Source organism: Moschus berezovskii, chromosome 7, assembly GCF_049115385.1.
Source record: "Moschus berezovskii isolate FMDL1 chromosome 7, NW_MosBer_1.0, whole genome shotgun sequence".
In the NCBI taxonomy this organism is placed as follows: domain Eukaryota; kingdom Metazoa; phylum Chordata; class Mammalia; order Artiodactyla; family Moschidae; genus Moschus; species Moschus berezovskii.
In genome coordinates, this window is record NC_142466.1 from 115,854,765 (window position 1) to 115,881,813 (window position 27,049).

Genomic DNA, 27,049 nt, shown 5'->3' on the forward strand with positions numbered 1-27,049 from the left:
AATATTTCCCTCGTGCTACTTTCTATTTATGTGTAGGTAAAATTATATGCTGTATTTCTCACATTTTGGTATAAGTATAGTGTTTATTACAAATTAGACAAATAAAAAACCATCCCTTATTTTTATGTGCTTAAGAACTATTAAACTTACATAGAAACTCTGTTTCTTATAGATTTAAAAATCTCTCCGTTAAACACTCTGAGCTCTGTATTGTCTCTGTATTACTTGGATGATCTTGACATCACATGCATTGTCACTGTGCATTTTAGACTTTTGACATATGCTTATATCGATCTTGATAATTTATATTTATTTAGAAAGTAATTTTCTAGATCTTTTAACATTTATTAGCAGAGGTGTGCATCATATTCTTTCATCCACTTAAAGGACTCCTCTCAGAAAATAAAACCCTCATTACTGTTGTTAAAATATAAATTGGTGCCACTACTATGGGGAACAGTATGGAGGTGCCTTAAAAACTTACACATATGATCACAACTTACACATAGGACTGCCATGTGATCACAACTTACACATAGGACTGCCATGTGATCAAACACTTACACATAGGACTGCCATGTGATCACAACTTACACATAGGACTGCCATGTGATCAAACACTTACACATAGGACTGCCATGTGATCAAAAACTTACACATAGGACTGCCATGTGATCAAAAACTTACACATAGGACTGCCATATGATCACAGCTTACACATAGGACTGCCATATGATCACAACTTACACATAGGACTGCCGTGTGATCAAAAACTTACACATAGGACTGCCATATGATCACAACTTACACATAGGACTGCCCTGTGATCAAACACTTACACATAGGACTGCCGTATGATGCAGCAATGCCTCTGCTGGGTGTGTGTCCCAAGAAAATGGAGACACTAACTTGAAAGCTTCCTGGACTAGTCAGTGCCACTACATTGGGTCTTGGCATTTGACCTAATGATGCAGTGGTTCTTAGTCTCTGGGGATGTAGAGGCTCTCTGGAAATTTTATAAAAGTTCAAAGCTATCTTCACTTAAAGCTTAAATCTCATTTTCTTGAAAAAAGGAAAAAAGTTCAGATCGAGAAAATAACGGTCAGAACAGTTTAAGAGAAGGACAAGTTTTGATGTGCATGCTAATCCCCTGGGATCTTGTTAAAAAGTAGGTTTGGACTCCTTAATCCGAGGTAGGGCTGGTGACTAGTCAACTTTCATAGATGCTGGTAATAGTAGGACCAGCCTTGAGAAGCACTGCTGCTACTGCTGCTGCTAAGTCACTTCAGTCGTGTCCGACTCTGTGTGACCCCATAGACGGAAGCCTACCAGGCTCCCCCGTCCCTGGGATTCTCCAAGCAAGAACACTGGAGTGGGTTGCCATTTCCTTCTCCAATGTGTAAAAGTGAAAGTGAAGTCGCTCAGTCGTGTCCAACCCTTAGCGACCCCACGGACTGCAGCCTACCAGGCTCCTCCATCCATGGGATTTTCCAGGCAAGAGTACTGGAGTGGCTTGCCATTGCCTTCTCCGTGAGAAGCACTAGGGTGACATAAATGTGTTGGTATCTGAAGATCTGTTAGTCTCCAGATATAACCTCTTAAGTTTCAACTGGCCTCTAACAAGGTAGTCACTGATCCAATAGGACTCCTGCTGCTGCTGCTGCTAAGTCACTTCAGTCGTGTCCGACTCTGTGTGACCCCATAGATGGAAGCCCACCAGGCTCCCCCGTCCCTGGGATTCTCCAGGCAAGAACACTGGAGTGGGTTGCCATTCCTACTACATCAGTAAATTCACAGACTAATGCCTCTCTCCATCCTTGAAAGGCTGTGAGTTATGACAAGAGCTGAAGATCCAAAATGCCTTTCAACTTCTTTTTAATAGCATTTAATGGCACACTCTGGGGCTTCCCAGGTGATGCTAGTAGTAAAGAATCCACCTGCCAATGCAAGAGACGAAAGAATTGCAGGTTCAATCCCTGGGTCTAGAAGATCCCCTGGAGGAGGGCAGAGCAAGAACACGCCAGTGTTCTTGCCTGGAGAATCCCGTGGACAGAGGAGCCTGGCGGGCTACGGTCCATAGCGTCGAACAGAGTTGGACAGACTGAAACGACTTAGCGCGCGCTCACACACACACACACACACACACACACACACAAAGCTCACCCTAATCAGAAATGGATAGTTGAGTTAAATGGCCCATCTGTTCTTTCCTTATTTTTATTTTTTGCTATATAAAACTCAAAGACAGTCTCGCATCTCAAAAATGAATGAAAGAGGGACAAAATGAGAAGCACTGCTTGTAACGAACTTTGAAAACAGCCTTTCTGATGTTAAAAACATTAATTAAACAGATCACTCATTTCCATGCATGACTCAGACCTCAGTGGCATAAATCTCATTTCCTATAAATTTGCACTTACGTGCAAAGTCAATATCCTTTTGACTTTTTTATCCCCTTTCTTGACTGCCAGGAAGCTCACAGTTATATTTTGAATCGGTGTTTCTAATTAATAAGAGCATAGGATCTACATGATTTAAATTTTCCCTGATCTTGAATATTCATATAATTTTGAGATTCCCTAGGGCTTCCTTGGTGGCTCAGACAGTAAAGAATCTGCCTGCAATGCAGGAGACCTGGGTTGGATCCCTGGTTCGGGACGATCCCCCGGAGAAGGAAATGACAACCCACTCCAATATTCTTGCCTGGAGAATTCCATGGACAGAGGAGTCTGGTGGACTATAGTCCACAGGGTCTCAAAGAATTAGACACAACTGAGCAGCTAATACACAATTTGAAAAGATACATGCACCCCATTTTTCATAGCAGCATTTATACTTGACAGGATATAGAAGCAACCTAAGTGTCCATTGACAGCTGAATGGATAAAAAAGATGATGTGTACACACACACACACACACACACACACATACGCACATTTCTCAGCCATAGGCTTAGAATGAGATTTTGCCATTTCTAACAACATGGACAGAACTGAAGGGTATTAGTGAAATAAGTCAGAAAAAGAAAAATACTGAATGTTCTCACTTACATGTGGAATCTAAAAAATAAATGAATGAATATAACAAAATAGAAACAGACTCACAGGTATTGAGAACAAACAAGTGGTTCCCATGGGGAGAGGAGCGAGAAGATGGGCAAGACAGGGGTAAGGGATTAAGAGACACAAACTGCTGTGTATAAAATAAATAAGCTACAAGGATACACTGTACAGCAGAGAATATTACCTATTTTATGATAAATTTAAATTGATTATAATTTGTAAAATATAGAAGCACTATGCCATATATCTGAAACTATTATACTATAAATCAACTAGACATCAGTAAAAAAATAATAATTAAAAAACAGATGACACCTCTCTGCCCATAATCATAAGTTCTTTTTCCTTTCTAATATGGCTTATTTGAATTCTCCGTAGTTTTCTATTCCACTCACTGAAGTGAAAAAGTGTTCGACATTCAATCATGTCCGACTCTTTGTGACCCCATGGACTGTAGCCAGTCAGGCTCCTCTGTCCATGGAATTCTCCAGGCAAGAATACTGGAGTCAGTTGCCATGCCCTCCTCCAACACTCCTTAAGTTGGCTATTTATATATCAAACCTGTTCTTTAGTCTCTGACCACCTTGATGACGGGAATCTTGGTTAGGTTACCTTTGTGTCTAATATACCTAGTACTGTGCTTTTCACTGGGCTTCCCTGGTGGATCAGAGGTTAAAAGCGTCTGCCTCCAATGCAGGAGACCTGGGTTTGATCCCTGGGTCGGGAAGATCCCCTGGAGAAGGAAATGGTAACCCACTCCAGTATTCTTGCCTGGAGAATCCCATGGACGGAGAAGCCTGGTAGGCTACAGTCCACGGGGTCGCAAAGAGTCGGACACAACTGAGCAACGGAACAGAACAGAATGGAACGTGCCTTTCACCTTATCAGTCTTTTCTATGTACTCAATGAACTGCAAAGGTTGGATTATTTATGAAGAGACTACCGATCAAGCTGATCTAAGAGCTTCATTTTACAAATGGTGAAGCTGAGAGAAGAGTGGGCTTGCTCAAGGCTACATAGCAAGTTTGTGGTCATGCAGAAATTTCTTCCTCCCAACAAACCCTGCTATCTTGCTAAAATGGATTAAGCCTAAGACAGCTTCAATTACCACCTCTTCCACACACATATATTCAAGTAAAATATATACTTATTTCAAAGCAATTTTAAGCTCTAAAATTGTTAAAGTCTTTCCATTAATATTCTGCTTCATAAAGTCATTTTTGGTTATTAATGACACTGAAATTCGAGGCTTCTTGTTCTTGGTGTTGTGTCATCCCAGGAACGTGTCAGTGGGTGATGTATGTGGCTAATTTTGTGATTCCCTGCAACTTCATAGAGAATCACCCTGCTAGGTTTTGGCAAGAAGAAATGGTTTATAAAACTTGGAATCCACCATCCAAGATAAATAATGTCTAGGCCTGTCCCATTTTAGGAGTGCGTTTCAGTTGAGGAAAGTAAATAAGCTTTCTGTTTTCTCTCAGCCGTATCTATTCATTTTTATGTGAAAATAAACACAGAATATTTAAGAAAGGATAAAGCTGGCAGTTGGGAGACCTGGGTTCTCAACCAGACTCTGCCATTAACTTGCTGATGACTTACTTCCTTTCTGTGGATCATGGATCCTTTAAGTTGAAGCACTTCAATAGGTACACAGAGTCTGAGCATACCTCAGAGACGTTTTAGAGGTCTCTAGTTAGTGCGTAAGGCCAGAAAAGCTTTCAGAAGCCAAAATTTTGTCTAACCCCTGAGTATAAAAGGGAAGCTTCCTTAGAGAAGCTTCTCCTTTAGTTTTTGCCATTAATCAGGAATTCAAAAACATTGCACCCTTACTGTGGTAGAAGCCAGCCTGAACAATTTTCACAAGAGAAAGAACAGAAACCATATTCTGAGTAGTCAAAGGACTAGACATCACTTTCAGCGTGTTTGTTTTAAAGCTGTGGGTCAAAGGAAGCATAAGACAAGGACTTTACAGGGGGAGTGGCATTCAAGATGATCCTCCAGGAATGAATAAGATTTTCACATTGATTCCTTAATCCCTTCATTCCTCTTGGAGCTCTGCTTATTCACTGTGTAATTCTTGAGATCCTACTGTGGACCAGGCTGTGCTAGTCATTGAAGAGACAGTGGTGAGCACTTGGGGGTGGGGGGCTGCTTATAGTCTAGGGAGGAGATAGACATTAACCCAATAGGCAAATATATGTATCATCACAAATTATTGTTGTTATTGCACAGTAAGAAAGGACAGTGAAGCTTGGTGTAATTCAATGAAGGTGGCATAGGCTTTCCAGAGAAGTGGGACTCGGGCTGATCGCTTCCTTGTGGCCAGGTAAAGGGTGGCGGGGCAGGGGCAAAGGTCCCTTAGAGGGACGGAGACTTCGTGTCCTTACAGAGTGGAAGCCACCGGGTTTGTGGGGTTGGCGCTGAGAGTCGGGAGGGTCCCTCAGTTCAGTTCAGTGGGTCAGTCGTGTCCGAGTCTCCGCGACCCCATGAATCACAGCACGCCAGTCCTCCCTGTCCATCACCAACTCCCTAGGAAAGCATATTCTGGGCTAAGAGAGGAGATGTGGAGAAGAGCATAACCTGTCTGGGAATTACAGGTAATTGCATTTGGTGGGGGCTTTCCATACCCGAGCAGAGGCAGTGGCGGTTCTCGGAGAAACGCGGGGTGAGTTTATATTACAGAGAGGTTTAGGTGACAGGTTAAAGAATCCCGGCTTAGGCACCATGCGTTAAAGAGAGTCAGACCTTGCAGCACGCTTTTACACACATCTATTCGTTGCCAGGTGAAGAGATTTAAAAGGAAAGAAAGTCACTCTGCAAGGGAGGGAGGTCTGCGAGGGACCGCTGTGCGCGCACCGCGGATGCTGCCCCACATCCTGCGGCCTTTTATGCGGCTGGCTCGAAAGCGCGCGAGGGACGGAGACGGCCTGCGCTTTTCATCACAGATGCCGTTTGTGGTTGCTTTCTGCCTTTTTTCTTCCTTGAGGTGTCACCCAAGCGGTACAAAATGACACGGGGAAAAATAAAAGCGTCTCTTTTTCATAGCTGGGTTATAGTAACAGATGGTCGTGTTCACTCGGCAAAGACAGATAGCTCAAGTGATGAACACAGCTGCGTTGAGAGGGGCAGGAGGAAGGTTTTTGCCAGGTCCCCCACTCATCGCTGATTCTGGAGAGGTGCTCTGACAGCTCTTTAGCCCCCGCACTGAAGGGACACTGGAGTGCCTGCGCAGGAGGGAACGGAGGGCTGAGACATCAGCTAAGACACACGTGTCACCACACCTCGGGAGGCAGCACCCACTCACAGCCCCGCAGCTTTCACCCCAAGCCCTCACCACATCCTGTCAAGTTTGTTTCTCAAATTTCTGTCTGATTTTCCCCTGTTCTACCAGTTTATTCAGGTCTCTTTATCTCTCGTCTGTGCTATTTTTTTTTTTAATTTTGACTCTCTCCATTGTTTATTATCTTTTGATTTCAGTATCTGGTGTTTAGGACAACATCCACCCATTCAGGCGAGGACGAGATAAACTGTTCAGTTCAGTTCAGTTCAGTCGCTCAGTCGTGTCCGACTCTCCGCGACCCCATGAATCACAGCACGCCAGGCCTCCCTGTCCATCACCAACTCCCGGAGTACACTCAAACTCATGTCCACAGAGTCGGTGATGCCATCCAGCCATCTCATTCTCCGTCGTCCCCTTCTCCTCCCGCCCCCAACCTTTCCCAGCATCAGAGTCTTTTCCAGTGAGTCAACTCGTCTCATGAGGTGGCCAAAGTATTGGAGTTTCAGCTTTAGCATCAGTCCCTCCAATGAACATCCAGGATTGATCTCCTTTAGAATGGACTGGTTGGATCTCCTTGCAGTATAAGGGACTCTCAAGAGTCTTCTCCAACACCACAGTTCAAAAGCATCGATTCTTCGGCGATCAGCTTTCTTCACAGTCCAACTCTCACATCCATACATGACCACGGGAAAAACCATTGCCTTGACTAGACGGACCTTGGTCGGCAAAGTGATGTCTCTGCTTTTTAATATACTATCAAGGTTGGTCATAACTTTCCTTCCAAGGAGCAAGCGTCTTTTAATTTCATGGCTGCAATCAGCATCTGCAGTGATTTTGGAGCCCAAAAAAACAAAGTCTGACACTGTTTCCACTGTTTTTCCATCTATTTCCCATGAAGTGATGGGACCAGATGCCATGATCTTTGTTTTCTGAATGTTGAGCTTCAAGCCAACCTTTTCACTCTCCTCTTTCACTTTCATCAAGAGGTTTTTGAGTTCCTCTTCACTTTCTGCCATAAGGGTAGTGTCATCTGCATATCTGAGGTTATTGATATTTCTCCCAGCAATCTTGATTCCAGCTTGTGCTTCTTCCAGCCCAGCGTTCCTCATGATGTACTCTGCATATAAGTTAAATAAGCAAGGTGACAATATACAACCTTGACGCACTCCTTTTCCTATTTGGAACCAGTCTGTTGTTCCATGACCGGTTCTAACTGTTGCTTCCTGACCTGCATACAGGTTTCTCAAGAGGCAGGTCAGGTGGTCTGGGATTCCCATCTCTTTCAGAATGTTCCACAGTTTATTGTGATACACACAGTCAAAGGCTTTGGTATAGTCAATGAAGCAGAAATAGATGTTTTTCTGAAACTCTCTTGCTTTCTCCATGATCCAGCGGATGTTGGCAATTTGATCTCTGGTGCCTCTGCCTTTTCTAAAACCTGCTTGAACATCTGGGAGTTCACGGTTTACATACTGCTGAAGCCTGGCTTGGAGAATTTTGAGCATGACTTTACTAGCGTGTGAGATGAGTGCAATTGTGCGGTAGTTTGAGCATTCTTTGGCATTGCCTTTCTTTGGGATTGGAATGAAGACTGACCTCTTCCAGTCCTGTGGCCACTGCTGAGTTTTCCAAATCTGCTGGCATATTGAGTGCAGCACTTTCACAGCATCATCTTTCAAGACTTGAAATAGCTCAACTGGAATTCCATCACCACCACTAGCTTTGTTCGTAGTGATGCTTTCTAAGGCCCACTTGACTTCACATTCCAAGATGTCTGGCTCTAGGTCAGTGATCACATTATCGTGACTATCTTGGTCGTGAAGATCTTTTTTGTACAGTTCTTCTGTGTATTCCTGCCACCTCTTCTTAATATCTTCTGCTTCTGTTAGGTCCATACCATTTCTGTCCTTTATCGAGCCCATCTTTGCATGAAATGTTCCCTTGGAATCTCTAATTTTCTTGAAGAGGTCTCTTGTTTTTCCTATTCTGTTGTTTTCCTCTATTTCTTTGCATTGATCACTGAGGAAGGCTTTCTTATCTCTCCTTGCTATTCTTTGGAACTCTGCATTCAGATGCTTATATCTTTCCTTTTCTCCTTTGCTTTTCGCCTCTCTTCTTTTTACAGCTATTTGTAAGGCCTCCTCAGACAGCCATTTCGCTCTTTTGCATTTCTTTTCCATGGGGATGGTCTTGGTCCCTGTCTCCTGTACAATGTCACGAACCTCCGTCCAGAGTTCATCAGGCACTCTATCAATCAGATCTAGTCCCTTAAATCTATTTCTCACTTCCACTGCATAATCATAAGGGATTTGATTGAGGTCATATCTGAATGGTCTAGTGGTTTTCCCTACTGTCTTCAATTTAAGTCTGAACTTCGCAATAAGGAGTTCATGATCTGAGCCACAGTCAGCTCCTGGTCTTGTTTTCGCTAACTGCATACAGCTTCTCCATCTTTGGTTGCAAAGAATATAATCAATCTGATTTCGGTGTTGACCATCTGGTGATGTCCATGTGTAGAGTCTTCTCTTGTGTTGTTGGAAGAGGGTGTTTGCTATGACCAGTGCATTCTCTTGACAAAACTCTATTAGCCTTTGCCCTGCTTCATTCCGTGCTCCAAGGCCAAATTTGCCAGTTACTCCAGGTGTTTCTTGACTTCCTACTTTTGCATTCCAGTCCCCTATAATGAAAAGGACATCTTTTTTGGGTGTTAGTTCTAAAAGGTCTTGTAGGTCTTCATAGAACCGATTAACTTCAGCTTCTTCAGCATTACTGGTTGGGGCATAGGCCTGGATTACTGTAATATTGAATGGTTTGCCTTGGAAACGAACAGAAATCATCCTGTCATTTTTAAGATTGCATCCAAGTACTGCATTTCGGACTCTTTTGTTTACCATGATGGCTACTCCAATTATATCTTTTCCTAAGTCTGTTCTGAAGACAATTCTTTTAAGTTGCAGCTTAAAGGTATAATTGACAGATAAAACTGTAAGATATTTCAAGTACGCATTATGGTGATTTGATATATCTATAAGGATTTCCCCTCCAACTAGTTAATTGGCATACCCATCTCTTCACATATTTAGCTATATTTTTGTGAGAACATTTAAGTTCCATTTTCTTAGCAAATTGCAATTATACAGTACAGTGTTATCAACTGTAGTCACCGTGTTATACATCGGAACCTCAGACCTTGTTCATCTTGTAACTGCAAATTCGTACACTTTTACCAGCTTCTCCCCATTTCCCCCACCTCCAACCCCTGGCAACCACTTCCTACTATTTTCTACTGTTTCCATGCGTCTGACTTTTCTTTCTCGACTTCATATGTAAGTGATGCCATGCAGTATTTGTCTTTCTTGTCCAGCTTATCTCACTTAGCGTAATGCCCTCAAGGTCCATCCACATTGTCACAGATGGAAGGGTTTCCTTCTTTCTCATAGCTGAATAACATTCCATTCTATAAAACCACGTGTCTTTATCCATTTATCTGTTGATGGACACTTTGGTTGTTTTCATATTGGGCTATTGTGAATAATGAAATGGGGGTGTGATGACAAGGGGGTGCAGCTATCTCTCCAACTGTTTTTATTTCTTTTGGGAGTGTAAGTGGGATCGCTGGATCATATCTATGTTATTTTAATAGCCTCTTAATACTGCCTTCTCCTCTATGCTGCTAGAAAGTCATATTTCTAAAATATGAGTTTGACCATTTTTCTTTCCCATTTCAAACCCAATGAGGTTTCCCTGTTGGTTTTGATCTGTAACCCAAGCTATTGAATTTAGCGAGAAATAACCTCTAGGAATCAACCCCTTGCTAGCGTGCAGGCTCATTTCTACTCAACACCTGTCCATCACAGACACATTCATATACTTCTGTTCAGCAACTGATGGCCTATTCGCAGTTCCACGAGTGTTCTGAGTAATCCAAGCCCCTTGCTTTCCCTTCCCAGCTTGCACTGGAGTAGTTTTCCTTCTTCCTACTCACCCATCAAACCCTACTCAGGATTTCCTCTCTAAGAAGTCTGCTTACAGCTTGCCTTCAACAGCACTGAATAACCAAATAACTACTCTCTTTTAGCATCCACATATCTGTTTTTGCCATTAACAATTAGGTTATAATTATTTGTTCATGTGACAATATCACTATTACTGGGGGCTTCCTAGAGAAAATAAGGATTCTTCTTTAGTCATCAAAGGCCATTATGAACTTTCCAAGCAGCAACACTAACAGTAAATGGTTATGGTAGTTTGCTTTTCCATACTGTTCATGGGGTTCTCAAGGCAAGAATACTGAAGTGGTTTTAGATTCCCTTCTCCAGTGGACCATGTTTTGTCAGAACTTCCACCATGACCCATCCGTCTTGGGTGGCCCTACACGGCATGGCTCATATTTTCATTGAGTTAGACAAGGCTGTGGTCCGTGTGATCAGATTGGTTAGTTTTCTGTGACTATGGCTTTCATTCTGTCTGCCCTCTCATGGAGATGGATAAGAGGCTTATGGAAACTTCCTGTTGGTGATACTGACTCGGGGAAAACTGGGTCTTATTCTGATGGGCGAGGCCATGCTCAGTACATCTTTAATCCAATTTCCTGTTGATGGGCGTGGCTGTGTTCCCTCCCTGTTGTTTGACCCGAGACCAAACTGTGGGGGAGGTGACGAAGATAATGGCGGCCTCCTTCAAAAGGTCGCAAGCACACACTGCTGCACTCAGTGCACCAGCCCTGCAGCAGGTATTGTCAACCCACGGCTCCACCGGAAACGCCTGGACACTCACAGGCAAGTTTGGGTCAGTCTCTCATGAGGTAACCGCTCCTTTCTCCTGGGTCCTGGTGTGCACAAGGTTTTGTCTGTGCCCTCCAAGAATCTGTTTCCCTGGCCCTGGGTAAGTTCTGTAATCAAATCCCACTGGCCTCCAAAGTCAAATTACCTGGGGTTTCTCAGTTCCTTTGCCATATCCCCAGGTTGGGAAATCTGTTGTGGGTCCTAGAAGTTTCTTAACAGTGTGAGAATTTATTTGGTGTAACTGTTCTGCTACTTGTGGGTCTTCTGCTCAGTGGCTCTATGGTGGAGTTAGCGGCAACCTCCTCCAAGAGGGCTTATGCCACATGCCACGTGTTCCAGGTCTGCTGCAGCCAGAGCCCCTGTCCCGGCGGCAGGGCAGTGCTGACCTGCACCTCCACAGGAGACCCTCAAACACTCACAGGCAGGTCTGGCTCAGTCTCTACGGGGTCCCTGGGTCCTGGTGAACAAGGTTTTGTTTGAGCCCTCCAAGCATCTCTGGCGGGCATGGGGTTTGACTCTAAATGTGATTTCACCCTTCCTAGTATGGATGTGAGAGTTGGACTGTAAAGAAAGCTGATTGCTGAAGAATTGATGCTTTTGAACTGTGGTGTTGGAGAAAACTCTTGAGAGTCCCTTGGACTGCAAGGAGATCCAACCAGTCCATTCTAAAGGAGATCAATCCTGGGTGTTCATTGGAAGGACTGATGCTAAAGCTGAAACTCTAATACTTTGGCCACCTCATGCGACAAGTTGACTCACTGGAAAAGACTCTGATGCTGAGAGGGATTGGGGGCAGGAGAAGGGGACAACAGAGAATGAGATGGCCAGATGGCATCACCGACTCTGTGGACATGAGTTTGAGTGAACTCCGGGAGTTGGTGATGGACAGGGAGGCTTGGCGTGCTGTGATTCATGGGGTCGCGGAGAGTCAGACACGACTGAGCGACTGAACTGAACTGAACCATCTTGTTGGGGCTTCTCCTTTGCCCCTGGATGTGGGGTATCTTTTTTTGGTGGGATCCTTCATTCTCCTGTTGATGGTTGTTGAGCAGCAAGTTGTAATTTTGGAGTTCTCACAGGAGAAGATGAGCTCACGTCCTCCTACTCTGCCATCTTTTACAGGTCAAGAAGCAACAGTTAGAGCCAGACATTAAACAATGGACTGGTTCCAAATTGGGAAAGGAGTATGTCAAGGCTGTATATTGTCATATTGTCACATTGCTTATTTAGCTTATATGTAGTGTACAGCGTGCTAAATGTCAGGCTGGATGAAGCACAAGCTGGAATCAAGATGGCCAGGAGAAATATCAATAACCTCAGATATGCAAATGACACCACCCTTATGGCAGAACGTGAAGAAGAACTAAAGAGCCTCTGATGAAAGTGAAAGAGGAGAGTGAAAAAGTTGGCTTAAAGCTCAACATTCAGAAAACTAAGATCATGGCATCTGGTCTCATCACTTAATGCAAATAGATGGGGAAACAGTGACAGACTTTATTTTCTTAGGCTCTAAAATCACTGCAGATGGTGACTACTGCCATGAAATTAGAAGACACTTGCTCTTTGGAAGAAAAGTTATGACCAACCTAGAGAGCATATTAAAAAGCAGAGACATTACTTTGCTGACAAATGTCTATCTAGTCAAAGCTATGGTTTCTCCAGTATTCATGTATGGATGTAAGAGTTGGACCATAAAGAAAGTTGAGCACCGAAGTATTGATGCTTTTGAACCATGGTGTTGAGAAGACTCTTGAGAGTCCCTTAGACTGCAAGGAGATCAAACCAGTCCATCCTAAAGGAAATCAGTCCTGAATATTCATTGGAAGGACTGATGCTGAAGCTGAAACTCCAATACTTTGGCCACATGATGTGAAGAATTGACTCATTGGTAAAAACCCTGTTTCTGGGAAAGATTGAAGGCAGGAGGGGAAGGAGATGATGGAGGATGAGATAGTTGGATGGTATCACTGACTCAATGGACATGAGTTTGAGCAAGCTCCAGGAGTTGGTGATGGACAGGGAAACCTGGCGTGCTGCCATCCATGGGGTTGCAGAAAGTCGAACACAACTGAGTGAATGAACTGAACTGATCTGATGGACGGTTTCTATGAGCCAGGAATTATGCTAAAGCATCCTTTGAATAGCAGGGTAATAGGGGCTCAATGCAGTGTTTTTGATTCTAAGTTCCTCATCAAATGGAGTTTGATCCATCTGTTGATTCACAAAGAGGGGAGTCAACAAACTATGTCCTTAAAGCATAGTCTCAGCTGAGAACCTGAAATGGAAGGGACAGTTAGGTAATGAATAACAGAATCATATGTCTCTTCTCCAGAATGTTCAGTTGAACTCAAGAAGCATCGATTAAATAACTGCTGCATACCCCACCTTGTAGTAAGCAACTAATCAAGTGTTTGCTTCAATAGAGGTGCTCTATCTTATTCCAAGTCAACTTTTCTACTACGTAAATGAAAATCTATTAGCATTCCGACCGTTGTGTTTGAATTGCATGTGCATGAAAAGTCTCACCAGGGACCCAATGCTGAGTCCATAGTGTGGAGAGCGAGCATGGGCTCGGAATGAACAGGCTCCAGACCCTAGCCTGCGAGCGCCCCACCGTGTGAGCTTGGGCCAGACACCTGTCGTCTCCCATGTCTCAGTTCCATCACCTTGAAATTGAGAGAAATGATCTGGTTGGACTCTCTTGTCTCTTCCATCTTTGATAAAATCTGTGGCTCTATGGCTCCCTCCTCAAAAGTCTCTCTAAAATGCTATTTTCCATACCTCCAATGGAAGCAATTCCCCTTCTATCCTTGCAGGTATAAACACCAAGAGAAGCTGCCAGTGGCATTAAACCTTGTCTCCTCAAGCCAGTCATAGGCTTTTTTTGGAGGGCAAGATAGATCCTTAGAACTAAGGAATAGGCCAGCAGATAGTCTATGTCTGGGCCCCATATTATTCTGATGCCACATGTTACTAGGTAAAGTCCTAGAGAAGGTAGAGAGACAGCTCTGAAGTTGCAAAGTCTTGCAACACATCTTAGCTCTGCCCACAAATGGGGACAGTATTGTAACTATTATCTAAGCAAGTTTTTTTTTTTTTAATTGGTTTGGCTTCTTCAGATCTTAGCTACAGCATGTGGGATCTAGTTCCCTAAGCGGGGATTGAACCTGGGTCCCCTGCACTGGGAGTGAGGAGTCTCAGCCACTGGTCCACCAGGGAAGTCCCTATAAGCTAGTTCTTTCATAAATACATATATAACACTTAGAACAGTTTGGCATAGAGTGAGAATGCCTCAAATATCATTATTATTGTTCATATCACTCATCAAAGTGTTACTAATAGAAGAAAACTAAGACCCAAGGAAGTGATATGACATTTCTCTGGTCACAGAGCAACCCCTTCGGTAAGAAAATCTTAACACCAAGAATTAAACAAGTATCGCTTTCACAGCAACTGATACTCATCTATAACCTTAGGTTTGCAGAGGCCATCAGGTAGGAACCCCTGTTATCACCCTGCAAGAAAAGATCCAGACACAGTAAGGTTACGTGACATGGCTGCACAGGCAACTCACAGTAAACCTGGGATACAAACTTGGATAATTCAGTGCCAAGGCTTCTTCCTGATCCATTAACTTCACAAGGTTGGTAATAAATATCAGCCCCCGGCCCCTTGTGCCTTCCTGAATTCTTGGCACTGGAGTCAGGAACAGAAGAAAAATTCTGGAAATTTGGACAAGAGAATATAGCAAGGTCATTATCTCTGTAAGCGCCTCTGTTCAACTGCCTATCAATCATCTGTCTTCTGGTTACTCCCAGTGGATGGAAGCAGGAGGGGTGGGGGAATGTTAAGCCCTGATTCAACTTAACTTTGCAGAACATGCCTCCTCTATCTCTCCAGAGTCCTGCTAGAGTCTGCCTCCCCCAGGTGCTCCTCTGAGTCCACCAGGAAACCTTGAGATTCCCTCTGAAACTCCGAGCCCCATATCCCCAAGCAGATGGGCAAGGACATTCGCTTATTCACTTAACAGCCCGCTCAAAGACGTTTGAGGATCCACACTATCTCCCAATCAGCTCTCTGCAACATGCATTATCCATCCGTCCTTGAAGCAGGTCCCTCGGTGCAGTGATTAAAACAGTCCTGTGTTGGATAAACCCGATGCAATTTTGCAAAAGCCATCATCTCGGCATTTCCTCTGACACGGCAGAGCACCCCACCTCCAACTTGGGGGCTTGCTCATTTGTTTTCCGTCAGACAGTCTTGGAGACACTCTTTCCAGTGACCTCTGCTAAAGGAAGAGAACAGGACACTCTTATCCTGATATTATGCAGACACAGTGACAAATGGGTCTATTCGGTATGCGTGACAGAAATGCTAGGGGTGGGAAATAAGAGAGGCTCATGAACTCACTATCTTTGACCACCTGTAGATGGAGTGTGGGAAAACTCGCTGTTTCTTTTTTCTTTCATTTCTTTCCTTATGCCTGCTGTCATTATTCTTCCTTCAGTTAGTCGTGGACTGTCGCAGAGTTTCCAAAGTAGGCTGCCGTTCAGTTCTGAAGGCACTGTGATCATGAACCAATATGTCATGATTTTCTTAAAACAGCTCCTCCTAGCCTCTCTTCCCTGCCCATCCTTCTTAGAGACACTCTGCAAGTTCTCCGCGAGTCAAATGATGCATTTGTTTTCATTCTACCCTCCTTTACATTGTTCATGTCCTTCAATCCTATCAAACGTTCTTTAAAAAATATGTAGCTGGTTCACCTCTCTTTGCATTTTCCACTATGTGTCCCTCATATGGGTGGATCCGGAGGAGACTCTCCCACATGTGCATTTGTGAAATTTCTGTTGCTTCCATCCATTTCCTTACATTACATCAACATCTGTTGGTTTGCACTGAATTGTAATGAACGGAGAACACGGTTGCCCTGATTATTCTTTCTCATGCATGTGGCAGCTTGTTATCAGGGTTCTGCCCTGAACACCCCCTGGCGTCAGGGGGTTGTTGTCTGTCTACTACGTCTCTCAAACAGAAGGCAGCAAAGCAGTGAGCGAGAGATGAGAAGAAAGGGGAGGGTCTATCTCTTGATCATGGAGGGGTCTAGGTGGCTGGGGGATAGTGCTAAGAGGTGAATTGTAAGATGGAATCATTCATTTAGAAGCAGATCAGAAGATGTAGAGGGAGAAGCCAGGAGACTGACCTCCTGAGCGCCTCCCTCCCCAGCGCTGTGCCTCTTCCTTTCTCCCTGGACTATCCCCGGACCCGTCCCTCCATACTCTCATTGCCTCCTCACTCATCTGTCCCCTACACAAGGCTGCAAGCTCCTTACGAAGAAAGAATTCTGCCCTTTCTATGGCTGCACCCTTAGCATAATTCTCAATGTTTCTTAATATATGCTTACTACTTTTTAATTGAGTTGAATTATAACAACCCATTATGCGGTTCAGTTCAGTTCAGTGTGAACCGACTCTTTGCAACACCATGAAGAGCAGCACGCCAGGCCTCCCTGTCCGTCACCAGCTCCTGGAATTTGCTCAAACTCGTGTCCATCGTGTCGGTGATGCCATCCAACCATCTCATCCTCTGTCGTCCCCTTATCCTCCTGCCTTCAATCTTTCCCAGCATCAGGGTACTTTCCAGTCAGTCAGCTTTTTGCACCAGGTGGCCAAAGTATTGGCACTTCAGTTTCAGAATCAGTCCTTTCAGTGAATATTCAGGACTGATTTCCTTTAGGGTTGACTGGTTTGATCTCCTTGCTGTCCAAGGGACTCTCAAGAGTCTTCTCCAACACCACAGTTTAAAAGCATCAATTCTTGTAACAAATTTCATTTAAAAATATAGATTTTTCTCTTCTGTGCTTGTTTTCCTTTAATTCTTGCTTGGTATTTTTAAGTCTCATTTGCTTGCTTTTGGTTTATGTTTGTTGTTTTTAAGCTCTGTTAATAAAAGCTGGCGGAAGGAGCAGTGTCTGTGTCCTGGTGGGTCAGGGAATTAAACTCAAGGAGAATATTGCTTGGTAACTATTGCATCCCAAGTAAGGGAACCCATAAAACATGGTAACAACTTCTGGATAATTGTCAGATCACTTGTTCAGGGTTTTAGTTGATATAATTATGTTGGCAAGAAACAAGGAAATAATCTGATGTAAGTTGACACACACAAAGATGGTGTTTATCATTTCACATCATGAATTTTCTAGAACTGGGGTAGATTTGAGGGTGAACAGACTCAGCATCTTCAAGAACCTAAGTTATTGTCGCCACTCTTCTCTGCTGCCTTTGAAATACACGTGTTGTCCTTAGATTCACTCTAAAGTTCTCCAGACGGTGACCAGCAACAAAGGCAGCATCGAGCTTCCTTACTCACATTGAGCAGGGAAATGAGACTCCCACTTCCGAAATATACGTTCTTCCCTTTAACCAATGTAGAGTGCACACTCACCCCAAGATGAATAATAGGCACCAACAGAATGTGAGAACACTCTTTGGGTTGTGGTGGGAGTCCTGGACCCTTCAGGGGGTAAGAGGAAAGAGTTACTATTGACTGGCTTAGATAAAACTTTCCTAACCTTTGCACTGTTGACATTCTGAGGCCAGATATTTCTATGTCCTGAAAATGCTATCCTGTTGCGTTGAAGGAATAGCATTCCTGGCTCACCATATGTCAGTAGCATCCTTCCCCAATGTGACACCAATAATATCTGGACACATCGCCATTTGTCTCTTTGGGGGTAAAGTTGTCCCCAGGGTGAAAGCCCAGGGTGAAAGCTTAGACCAATCAACTTGAATATTTGAGAATCAAGCAAAATGTCTGCCTTTATCAATTACCCTTTCCTTCACTGACTTTTCCTTTGAGAAGTAAACCTTGAAGTTGTTTTGTTTTTTAACATATGGTTGTGAGATTTGGACCATAAAGAAGGTTGAGCGCCAAAGAATTGATGTTTTCAAATTGTGGTGCTGGAGAAGACTCTTGAGAGTCCCTTGGACTGCAAGGAGATCAAATCAGTCAATCCTAAAGGAAATCAACCCTGAATATTCATTGGAAGGACTGAAGCTGAAGCTGATGCTCTAATACTTCGGCTACCTGATGTGAAGAGCCTGTGAAGTGGATAAGACCCTGATATTGGGAAAGATTGAAGGCAGGAGGAGAAGGGGACGACAGAGGATGAGATGGTTGGATGGCATCACCGACTCAATGGACATGAGTTTGAGTGAACTCCGGAGTTGGTGATGGACAGGGAGGCCTGGCGTGCTGCCGTCCATGGGGCCGCAAAGAGTTGGACATGACTTAGTGACTGAACAATGACAGGTACTTACAAGAATGCCCAAACTCTTACATATTCTGACTAGTCTCTCTGTTATTTGCTTCTTACGAACCAGAAAGTAGAATCTTCCATGTAGAGAGTAGAATTTAACATGCAGCACTGGCTGCACGTTGCTGACAGTCTTCCTGATTTAACCTGCTAACCATGCTACCTCTTCTCTAGCACGGTATATCTTTGGTGTCCAGATTAGACAGGTTAGATTTAAGGAGGGAAACCTGTTTCAATGTAGTTGATATCATTGTAAGACAGAGAGACAAATGAGAGGGAAGAGGTGGTGTGGTCACAAGCGAAGTTCTGCACACTCCTTAGTTACCTTTGCTTGCCATTCACTGTGTGAACAACCATTATGATGAATTCATAACGTGCATTATCTTATTGAATAATGCATGGAACATAAGCATTTGTTTATCCGTTTTACAAGTGGAGAAACTGAAACCAAGAGAGGTTTTCTTCTTGCCTAAGATTGCAGACTTCGGTTTTCATGCGGAAGCTATGACATAAAAACACAATTTGAACCCAACTTCCTGCCACTCTTGTTTTGTGAGTCCACCTCTCGAGGCTCCAAGCTTCTAGAATTCTTTCCTTCATGAGGACATGGATACGGGAAGCAGGAGGAGGCAGGGTGAGCTCTGAAAAGAAAGGACGATTATTGAATGAAAGCCTGAATCTGCCTTATAGACTCATCGCTACAAGGCTGCCTTCTGACTCATCTGATAAATCCTGCTCCCTCAAGTCACTTTCTTCAGCCACAGCTGCACACAACCCAGTAATCACCATCAGAGGGGTCATCTCCAAATTGCGAAGGACAGCCCAGCAGAGGAAATTATAACAGATAACACAGGCCTCCTGTATATATCCATCATGCAGACAAGGGCCGCATGCACAGTTTTACTCCATCCCCTGTAGCTCTCCACTGCCTTCCTTTTCTTTTGCAATTGCACTGGTTTGCACCACATTTTTCAAAAGTCTCCCCACTGGTCTCCCTGCTTGTTCTCTCCCCTCTCCAGTCTATTTTACTTAATTGGATTACTTTTATTTTCTTAAGCCACTTAACACTTCACTTCTCTGCTACGAAAAATGAACAAAGTAATAAAGAACTACAAGAGAAAGGGAAACTAAGCCGTAACTTCTTGTTGGTCTTTGGGAAGCCACTGGCTCGGCGTCCCCGTCCTTCTGTGATCTGGTCCTGGCTCAGATTTCATGCTGGTCTTCATACCTACCTGGTTCTACCCTGCATCGTTCACATCAGGACTGTCCCCAATGTGTCTTGTCCTGTGTGACTCTTCCTGCTTGGGATGATCTCTGGCAACGCTCTGTGTCCAGCTTGCCCTGTGTAGGCAATCCCACTTTTTCCCCAGTGTTACTATGAGAGGCTGAAGCCAGTGTCCCCATTTTATTGTGACCAAAAGGAGAACAAAATGGAAGGGACAAAGGTCCAAGTCGTGACATTTGTAGATTGAAGAGTAGAGGACTAAAAACTGTCTTCTGATCTCCTAATTCTTTGTCGAACATAATAATATTCATTATCTTTGTCTCCACAATCCAAGCATAAATTTCTAGAGTCAAAACTGCACCCAGCCCCCTTTCTCACAGCTCCTTTATCTTCAGATGTCAGATGCTAATGTCAGCAACAGCCCGTCTAAGAACATTATCAAGGAAACTACTCTCCTGTTTCCTTTGTCCTAAACTCAAAGGAACCATCTCCATGAGATTAATTCTGAAGCTGCTGTAACATTTGTATAGGTGATGCCATCTCCAGTTATCTTAATTGCATATTTGGGAAACCCACCCTGTGCCTGCTTCAGATGGCATGCCATTTGGTGTTTATGACCATCATCCCAGAGTTAACAGCATATGGGGAGCTCAGCCACTCTGAATACTAAGCTTATCCAATCTCTCTCCCAGAACTGACATGAGAAATAACTAATAAAAATGATTATAATAATAGAGGGTCATATAAATGCCAAATGCAATAGCTATTTTTCATTATAAAGTTTCTTAATATCTCGTCTCTAAAAACATCATAAAAGTGGGGGAAGAAGAAGACATCATACTAAATCATTAGAAATATTTCCTCAAGCTTTACTTCAAATCCATCCATTTAGGGTTAAGATTCAATGTCAGGGTCAACTTGAAGGTGAGGCCAAGTTTCAGGGATAATTGAACTAGAAATTGTGTGACCTTTCCAAAGACCTCTCTTTGTATTTATGCATTTTTCTCCAACTAGCAATAATAATAATATAAAAACATACACGAATAACACTTAACTAAATCAGATGCAGATGGCTGTTATATCAAGCAGAGGCAATTTTTATCATTTTAAAAGCTTTTGTTTTTGTAAAGGAAAGAAAATGGGCCATGTTCCCTTGCTTTTTTTTTCTTAAGAGAAGAAAAAGCATATGTTTCTTAATTTGAAATGGAGTATTAATGGTGTTATCTCCTGAGAATTGCTGCACTAGAGTGAATTGTAGAAAATGCATTTACTTGCAAGCATTCTGGTAAATTCTTCTCTGACTTACAGAGTTAGCGGTATATTATATCAGCCTACCTTTCTAAGACAATACTGTACACGCAGTACTGAGAGTTAATTTTCTGAGCCTTTTTTTTTTTTCACTAGATTATCTTGTTTTCTTTCTTTATATTATTGATTTAGGGAAAATCATTTGGTGAATATTGAGTGTTCACCTAAATGAGAAGGTAGAAATATGCAGCAAGATGACAGAGAGGGATATAATATAACTGGGATAATAAAAACCTTGCCTCTGCACTGCAATTTATGATTTGTGTTATCCTATTTGAAACTCACTATACCTTCTGAGAGTTATAGGGGCAGAGATTATCATCCCAATTTTATTTTTTCAAAGTCCAAGCATGGAGGGCCCCTCCCCACATGCAAATCACAATTAAACCAGGACTAGAACTTTGCCAGTAAATCTGATGTTCCCTCTTCTGCACAAAGCTGCCTCTATATTAAAAAACCAAGCACTTATGATGCACCTACTGTGCAGCTGGGCCCAGAGTTGAGTCAGTGACAGACATAGCAGTGATTTTAGGTGCTGTCCCAGCACGCAATCTGTTTGCTATTGAGTCTAAAAGACCAGACAGAAATGTCTGAACTATTTAGTGAGGAAGATATAAGTATAAACAATTGTGAGATCAATACAGGCTGGTAATGGAGAAGGCTTTTCTGGGGAATGAATAGAAAATTAATGATGTTATTAGCTAACGTTTATGAAGCAGTTGCTATGTTCCGATCACTTGAGTCATAACTTCCTTCACTTACTCCAAAAGCATTTTCCAGTTTTGACCCTAAGAAGGTGTTTTTAGAGAGTTACAGGAAAGAAATTCAATATCTGATATGTTTTCCTTATGACAGGAGGATGTGACTTTACCTCTTTGGAGCTTATTTTAATCATCTAAAAAAAAAAGACCTCTGTTTAGAGAGAATACCAAATATTAATGTTTCTGCAAATAGTTCATAAAATAAAATATGGCCAATAATAATGATGTTGTATTATTTGTGTTTTTTTTGTAATTACTATAGATTTTTAAAATTATTACTCTGTGATAAAGGCTGAAGATAGAGAAATTGATAAGGAAATGTCCCTAGCCTTAAGAAGCTCCATCCAGTAAGAGAGAGTTCCATGCCATTCCCTTCCTTCCATCTCCTTTTCATTTGTCATTTCTCCCTTTCTTCCTCCCATCATTATTTACTGAGTGCCTCTTCTGTACCAGACAAAGCACTAGGGTCCTGTCCTTGATTTTCAAGAATATGTTAGGCACTGACCAAGCCCTGAAGTAGGTCTCAGTCTACAGGGGGAAGTAATCCACAATAGGTGGTTACAATGAAGGGTTGGAAACGCTGGGATGGAGTACAGCAAGGTGCCAGGGGAGTGCAAATCAGCACTGGAGAGTTTAAAAGAAACGCTCTAGAAAGCTTCTCCGGGAGAAAGAGAACTGTATGGAATCCAAAATTACAACTTGGAATTGGCCAACCAAATGAGCATTTGCTGTTTTACTGGGTTTGAGCATTACTATTTCACTAGCAGGATGAAGCTCAGAACCACTTCATGCTGTTCAGGGTCCTGCAGTGACTGGCCAGGCGGGATTGCTCTGATGCCAAAACCGCTCCATCTAACCCAAGTGGTAAGTTCTTTTGCCACTTTAGACTCAGTTTCTCTGGCTGAAAAAAAATCACAAAATTAGTCTAGAGTTTTCTAAGGTATGTTTTACCTTGAATATTAAAATCTTTATAGACTATAGCAGTCACATAGAGGTATCCATTTGGGGAGTCTCATCAATATTTGTAACACCTCCTTGAGGACAGCATTTGTATCCCAAGGTTTCAAAGGTTACTGAAGAACCCCAAATTAGGTACTTAGTCATAAACCTTCTTAGGTTTGAGACTCACCAACCTGAATATTTCATACACATCTCATAGGTAACACCTCCACAGACAAAATCTTGGCGGTGTTTTTCCCCCCAAAGCCTGTCATCCCCTCCTCAGTTAAAGGTGCTGACATTCGCCCAGTGGCTCCACTCTGAATTCTCCGCTCCTGTTCTCCTCTGCCATCTAACATCCAGTCCATCTGTTCTCCAAAATATCCTCTACTATAATGAAGCAATACAAATCAAGGCAGGACACACCAAGGATAAATCTGATTATCATCCTCAATAGTGAAAAATTGAAAGCGTTTCCCCTAAAGTCCAGAACAAGACAAGGGTGCCCACTCTCACCACTATTCAACATAGTTCTGGAAGTTTTGGCCACAGCAATCAGAGCAGAAAAAGACATAAAAGGAATCCAAATTGGAAAAGAAGAAGTAAAACTCTCACTGTTCGCCAATGACATGATCCTCTATACAGAAAACCCTAAAGACTCTACCAGAAAACTACTAGAGGTAATCAATGAATACAGTAAAGTTGCAGGATATAAAATCAACACACAGAAATCCCTTGCATTCCTATACACTAATAATGAGAAAATAGAAAGAGAAATTAAGGAAACTATTCCATTCACTGTTGCAATGAAAAGAATAAAATATTTAGGGATATATCTACCTAAAGAAACAAAAGACTTATATATAGAAAACTATAAAACACTGGTGAAAAAAATCAAAGAGGACACTAATAGATGGAGAAATATACCGTGTTCGTGGATTGGAAGAATAAATATTGTGAAAATGAGTATACTACCCAAAATAATTTATACATTCAATGCAATCCCTATCAAGCTATCAATGGTATTTTTCACAGAGCTAGAACAAATAATCTCACAATTTGTATGGAAATACAAAAAACCTCAAATAGCCAAAGCAATCTTGAGGAGGAAGAATGGAACTAGGGGAATCAACCTGCTGGACTTCAGGCTCTACTACAAAGCCACAGTCATCAAGACAGTATGGTACTGGCATAAAGACAGAAATATAGATCAATGCAACAAAATAGAAAGGCCAGAGATAAATCCACGCACCTATGGACACCTTATCTTTGACAAAGGAGGCAAGAATATAAAATGGAGAAAAGACAGTCTCTTTAAGAAGTGGTGCTGGGAAAACTGGTCAGCCACTTGTAAAAGAATGAAACTAGAACACTCCCTAACACCATACAAAAAAATAAACTCAAAATGGATTAAAGATCTAAATGTAAGACCAGAAACTATAAAACTCCTAGAGGAGAACATAGGCAAAACACTCTCTGACATAAATCACAGCAGGATCCTCCATGACCAACCTCCCAGAATATTGGAAATAAAAGCAAAAATAAACAAATGGGACCTAATTAAAATTAAAAGCTTCTGCACAGCAAAAGAAACTATAAGCAAGGTGAAAAGACAGCCTTCAGAATGGGAGAAAATAATAGCAAATGAAGCAACTGATAAAGGATTAATCTCCAAAGTATACAAGCAGCTCCTGCAGCTCAATTCCAGAAAAATAAATGACCCAATCAAAAAATGGGCCAAAGAACTAAACAGACATTTCTCCAAAGAAGACATACAGATGGCTAACAAACACATGAAAAAATGCTCAACATCCTTCATAATCAGAGAAATGCAAATCAAAACCACAATGAGGCACCATTTCACACCAGTCAGAATGGCTGCTATCCAAGAGTCTACATGCAATAAATGCTGGAGAGGATGTGGAGAAAAGGGAACCCTCTTACACTGTTGGTGGGAATGCAAACTAGTACAGCCACTATGGAGAACAGTGTGGAGATTCCTTAAAAAACTGGAAATAGCCAGGACATGGAAGCAACCTAGATGTCCATCTGCAGATGAATGGATAAGAAAGCTTTGGTACATATACACAATGGAGTATTATTCAGCCATTAAAAAGAATACATTTGAATCAGTGCTAATGAGGTGGATGAAACTGGAGCCTATTATACAGAGTGAAGTAAGCCAGAAAGAAAAACACCAATACAGTATACTAACGCATATATATGGAATTTAGAAAGATGCAAATGATAACCCTGTATACGAGACAGCAAAAGAGACACAGTTGTATCGAACAGTCTTTGGGACTCTGTGGGAGAGGGTGAGAGTGGAATGATTTGGGAGAATGGCATTGAAACATGTATGTTGTCATATGTGAAACGAATCACCAGTTCAGGGTGGGTGCATGTTACAGGATGCTCGGGGCTGGTGTGCGGGGATGACCCAGAGGGAAGATAAAGGGAGGAGGGAGGTGGGAGGGGAGTTCAGGAGGGGGAACTCATGTACATCCGGGGTGAATTCATGTCAATGTATGGCAAAACCAACCAATATAATATTGTAAAATAATTTGCCTCCAATAAAAAATAAATTAATTAAAAATAATTAAAAAAAAAAACTGGAAATAGAACTGCCATACGACCCAGCAATCGCACTCCTGGGCATACACACCGAGGAAACCAGAATTGAAAGAGACACATGTACTCCAATGTTCATTGCAGCACTGTTTATAATAGTGAGGACATGGAAGCAACCTAGATGTCCATCTGCAGACAAATGGATAAGAAAGCTGTGGTACATACACAATGGAGTATTCCTCTGCAATTAAAAAGAATACATTTGAATCAGTTCTAATGAGGTGGATGAAACTGGAGCCTATTATACAGAGTGAAGTAAGCCAGAAAGAAAAACACCAATACAGTATATTAACGCATATATATGGAATTTAGAAAGATGGTAATGATAACCCTGTATGCGAGACAGCAAAAGAGACACAGATGTATAGAACAGTCTTTTGGACTCTGTGGGAGAGGTGAGGGTGAGATGATTTGGGAGAATGGCATTGAAACATGTATGTTATCATATGTGAAACGAATCACCAGTCCAGGTTCGACGCATGATACAGGATGCTCGGGGCTGGTGCACGGGGATGACCCGGAGGGAGGATAAGGGGAGGGTGGTGGGAGGGGGGTTCAGGACGGGGAACACATGTACACCTGGGGCGAATTCATGTCAATGTATGGCAGAACCAATACAATATTGTAAAGTAATTAGCCTCCAGTAAAAAAAAAATAATAACAAAGCAAAAAAAAATACAAAAAAAAAAAAAATAAATAAAAAGTGACCACAAATAGTTGAGAAAAGAAGAGAACCGAAAGGCAAAGGAGAAAGAGGAAGACGTACCCACTGAATGCGGAGTTCTGGAGAACAGCACGGAGAGGTAAGAAAGCCTTATTGGGGGAACACTGCGAAGAAAGAGAGGAAAGCGACAGAATGGGAAAGAGTGGAGCTCTTTACAGCAAAGCTGGAGACAGCAAGGGAGCACTTCACACAAGGATGGGCACAGCAAAGGACGGAAGCAGCAAGCACCTAACAGAAGCTGAGGAGAGCAAGAGAGCGTGCAGAATCCACAGAAGAGCTGTTCAAAAGAGGTCTTAATGATGTGGGCAACCACAGTGGTGTGGAGACTCACCTGGAGTGTGAAGTCAGGGGGGCTTTAAGAAGCACGACTATGAACAAACCTAGTGGGGGAGGCGGGGAATGGAATCCCAGCTGAGCTGTTTCAGATCCTAAAAGATGATGCTGTTGTGCTGCATTCAATATGCCAGTAGATTTGGAAAACTCAGCAGTGGCTGCAGGACAAGAAAGTTCTGTTTTTATTCTAATCCCAAAGAAGGGCAATGCCAAAGAATGTTCAAACTACTGCACAATTGCGCTCACTACACATGCTAGCAAGGTAATGCTCAAAATCCTTCAAGCTAGGGTTCAACAGTACATGAGCTGAGAACTTCCAGATTTACAAGCTGATTTAGAAATGGCAGAGGGACCAGAGATCAAATTGCCAACATCCTTTGGATCATAGAGAAAGCAAGTTAATTCCAGAAAAAAAAAAAAAAAAAACATCTATTCTGCTTTATTGACTACACTAAAGCCTTTGACTGTGTGGATCACAACAAACTGTGGAAAATTCTTCAAGAGATGGGAATATCAGACACCTTACCTGCCTCCCAAGAAACCTGTATGCAGGTCAGGAAGCAACAGTCAGAACCAGGAACATGGAACAATGGAGTGGTTCAAAATTGGGAAAGATGTGGAGCAAGGCTGTATATTGTCACCCTATTTGTTTAACTCATGTACAGAGTACATCATGTGGAATACCAGGCT